Source organism: Charadrius vociferus, unplaced genomic scaffold (genome assembly GCF_000708025.1).
Source record: "Charadrius vociferus isolate BGI_N301 unplaced genomic scaffold, ASM70802v2 scaffold1285, whole genome shotgun sequence".
Taxonomy (NCBI): domain Eukaryota; kingdom Metazoa; phylum Chordata; class Aves; order Charadriiformes; family Charadriidae; genus Charadrius; species Charadrius vociferus.
The window spans coordinates 117,503-122,066 of record NW_009648435.1 but is presented as its reverse complement, the minus strand read 5'-3'; positions in this window follow the sequence as shown (position 1 = coordinate 122,066).

Here is a 4,564-nt window from a genome sequence, read left to right as displayed (position 1 = left end):
GCTCTTCCTTCTCCCACATCTGAGAGAGTGCAAGATGTAAATGAGGAGGAAGCGGGCCGTAGAAAGGAGAGCCGCAGAAGTGATCTCATTTCCCCCTCTGCTCGCCCGCACACACGGCCAAGCCCACCCTGTGGCCAAGCTCCTGCCGCTTCTCGTAGCCTTCACCCACCCACCTTTCCCAGGCCGAGGGTTTGAGGTCTGCACAAGGGATCCACCACCACGACGAAGTGAACCTCCCCCTCAGAGCGCGGCAGAGCATCCAGATCACATGGTCTTCAGAGCGGAGCACGCAGCAGGACGCATCAGATGCTGAAGCAGCAGAACTCTTATTTCTGTAGCAACTGGAAGCCAAGTGCATCCGCTCCCTTACAAGTCTGATAAACACTATGGAAGTCCAGATGCTCTAGAGAACTGCTTGTGATGCCTCTGCAGGAGAAGTAAGTGCCCGGAGCCAGAGAAGACAACAGACTCTTCCTCCCAGATCTCTTCAAGAGCTGGAAAGCCCCACGACCAGCTTGCTTACATCTACAGTTTGGTCTTTGGTTGCGCCTAGACCTGAAAGCGTTGCCCAAGTTTTTCCCACAGGGTTGCCAGATGTGGATAAATTGATCTCAGTTTCGTACCGTACCATAAAATAAACCATTAAAAGCAATCAAACCACCCAACCCATCTGCTCCAGCACATTTACCGAAGTTTTTAGCATAAAACTGTCGGGACTGGAGGCTTTAAGACACCAAAAGGAGAAGGCATGGATAAGTCACTGCTGTGACGTCATTCAGCAATGCAAATTGTGGCAAGAAAAACTATTCCCATCTGTAGTCACACGTACTCCCTTCCTGCCACCGTTCTGCTTAAGAGAAGTGAGTAATTGTGTCATTAATGTGAAGGGAAGTGAAACTATTTCAGCTCCTTACAGAGCTAAGCGTATCCCACCCAGCTTCCCCCTCTGGCCAAGAGGGCCAACGTCCCTGCTAATGTGGCGCTATCTCACGGGCAACTCTCCTCAAGGTGGATTTCAACCAGGGCTGGACACAAGCCAGAGCGTTCCCGCTCCAAAGTCTTTCCTTCCCGGGTCTCCAGCCGTGGGGGTCAGCATCCCCTCCTTTCTAGCGTGATGGTCACAAGACAAGTGACAAAGAAAAGCCAGCCTGCAGGGTTTCGGGATTGGCACACCCTCTTCCACTTTGGGCATATTCCTTGGTCTTGCATAAGAAAAGAGGAAAAAAACCTGCCAGGGTATGAGTTTCTCTGTTTTTTTAAACAAACTCTAACACGAAGGTGACATCATCGTATCTGAAACCTCATCCCCGCAGCTGTATCTGGGAGAGACTCAAAGCAAGCTTTCACCTTTCAATTTGAGACCTGAATTAACCCAGGAATGCAAGAGGGGGGAAAGTTCAAGCAGATGCATCGATTAATTAAGTAGATCTTCCCCTCCTGTACTCCATTCTCCTTCTGAGAAGAGCAGCTCACGATCTACCAGTAAAGATGAGCCACATCCCAGAGACGCACAGCACGGTGGGGCAAGACCACCAGGCCACAGGCTGACATGCAAAACCAACTTATTTCCATGTTTATGGGGCTCAGGAGAGAGTGAAACGCTTGTTCCAACTCTGCTCCAGTTCTGCATACATCAATTATTTTTCCAGGAATAAGACAAAATCATATGCTAAGGCTGAGATAAAATCTCTTGGCCATTTCCAAAGCATGAGATCCCACCCTCGAGCTCTGCTCTCGCACAAGACCTTGCAGAAGTGCGCAATGTCAGAAGGGATCCAGCATGAGAAAAGTGTTCTCTGTCACCTGAGCACAAAAAAAAACCCCAAACAAACAACAACAACAAAGCCAATTAAAAAAAACCTTAATTTGGAAGTGGCAGAGAGTCTGAAAAGCTTTAACCACTGCAGTATTTGAAATATCATAAAAAAAGAACTTTGATCAACATCCATTTCCTTACTGGGAGGTTTGCTTTATAATTATTCCTTATTATTCCTTACTTGGAGGTTTGCTTTATAATTATTAAGTCCCATATTGAAGTCGGTGGAGCGTAGTCTCTTAAATTACTATTTAAAAGCAATTGGATATAGCTTACTTCCCTTACGCATAGGATGCTAAGGAAACCAAAGGACCTCATACTCGCAGGCATTCAGTCTCCAACCACTGAAGTGTTTTCATAGAATCACAGAATCGCTGAGGTTTTGTTGCAGATGAAGCTGCAATAAGCTGTTCGTTGCGTGTAATCGGGTACCGTGGAGGTTTCGCGGGTGACGAACAGTCCATATCCCGCTCACTCTCAGATTTAATGCGTTATCGAGCTACGGAGGGGTCATACACACAGCACAGGCTCACCTACTTGGGTTGAAAATAGGTCTGCGCTTCCTGTTATTGATGTCCTCTCCAGGGACATTATGTCCTCTCCAGGGACACGGCACCCACCCTGAGCAGTAAAACACTGTAGATCCACCAAGGTGACGTGTCCCAGGATGGTCACTCACTCACACGCGTGGTAACGCTCCTGCTACTTCTGGATAAAATTACCAAAGGTTTAAGCTGCAGAAACTGGGAGCTCCCAAGAAGATCAGACACTACACAAAAGAGAAGAACGGACAAGGTTATACCTTCGTACTTTTCCCCAATCAAACATTGCCTGCAGGTAAATATACAGCTTTTAACGTAGCTAGAACAATATGGATTAAAAAGACAAAATAAATCAAGCGAACATGAAACAACTCCAGCTAGCTCACGACAAATCTGCAAGTGCAGGCATGGAAGGAAAAAGACACCCTTGGTTCCCGAGCTGGTAAAATTGCAGAAGAATAAACAACACTTGTAATATACAACGAGTTTTATTCTAAAATCCCTTTTCGAGGATTTTGGTTGGGTTTTTTTCAACTGCAATGGAATTTTGATTTTTTTGGCCAATAATCTTTTGACAATATCACTATTTCCTGGTCATAAATGCCTGAGAGGAAGAAAAGCAAGTCTGGGAAAAAACAGACTAAGGAGTGACTGACTACAGATACGTCCTCCCATTCAATGGCAGCAGTGACATTTTCTTTGAGCCTCTCAAATCCCCTTCTGTCTTTTAAAGGGGATCTCAGAGTCTCAGCTCAGTTCGCTGTCACTGAAAAGAATTTTCTGAGCTGCAAAGATTTGCTTTCAGGATCAAGGGTTCAAATGAAGAAGTGTATTTAAAAAAATTCTATGTCTGTTATCCACTTCTCCACAATCATCTGTTTCGCTGAGTTTTTTTCAGTTTGCTTTGTTTTTTTAAGAGGAGAGGGAGCAAATGCTAACAGAGAAGTTTCCACGTTAAACATCTGTTTTGCCCAACAGTTCAGAGATTCAAAGTCTGGGCTCACACAGCGCTGTTAACTTTGCCCTCTTGTGGGGAGGTGTGAGAATTCATTCGGAAGTCACACGACATGTACAGCAGCACACAGCAGTATGAAAAAAGCTGTTTGAAGTATAAATTAGCAGGTTCAGCATCACTGCAGGAAAAGCTTTCTGTAGCCATTCACCTCTTAATTAATTTTCCTTTCAACTGAATTATACCTTAGTGCGAGGTGGACTACCATCACTTACAGAAATCAAACATGCCACACTCCTAACTGTTTTAAAACTTTTTTTTTTTTTTTTAAATGTAAAAAGGATCCTAAAACAGCTTTCAAACGCCATTTTCTGGCTACAGATTTCACCAAATTATCTGCAGCATGCCAGAACCGGCACTGTTCCGGCAAACGGCAGCACATAGAGCACTTACAGCTGCATTTCTGCCAGCGTCCAGAGCTATTTATAACACGGGAAGATTTAGCTACAACTGAAATATTGGTATTGAAATACAAGGGTTCAGGAATCACTGGGGGCTGGTTACTTCTCAAATACTTCAAGAAAATAATTTCTGTATGGTCAAACCAGAAACAGGCCAAGCATTATTTTAATTCATCGCTGCTGTCATCATCCCACTGAAAATGGAAGAAGGGAAAAAAAAAACAAAAAACAACAGAGGCAGCCATCTGGAAAACGTACTCGCATGTTGAGGAAATTTAAAAATACAGATCACCGGTAAATGGAGAGAAAAGCTAATAAGTTCCAGCTGGCTACCGGAGCTGGCGGCAGGCAGAGAAGAATCCAGCTACACACGAGGCAGCAGAAGTTCAGCCCACAGGATCAAGGCCCTCTGCTCCTGGCTAGTTCTGTCACCTGCAACACAGCCAAAAGTAACAAAACCAAATGGCGTTTGCCAGTAGAAGGCACACACAGGACACCCAAAAATGCAGGCTCACCACTGCATTTTAAGAGGAGGGAAAAAACCAACAAACCCACGTTCAAGAAAATATCCCTACCAGGATGAGTTTCCCACGCTGTCTTGATTTATTGGTTCATTTCAGCATCATCTCAGTCCTCTCACAGAAAAAGAAGTCATGCGAATGACTTCAGGCCAACACGACGAGCCACCACCGAAGCCAAGGACAGACTCTGCCCCAAAACAAACAGCCATATCGAACACTTCGCTTGCTCGGACATGGGAGTGCAACCAGATTAGATGACCAACTGTTGAGGT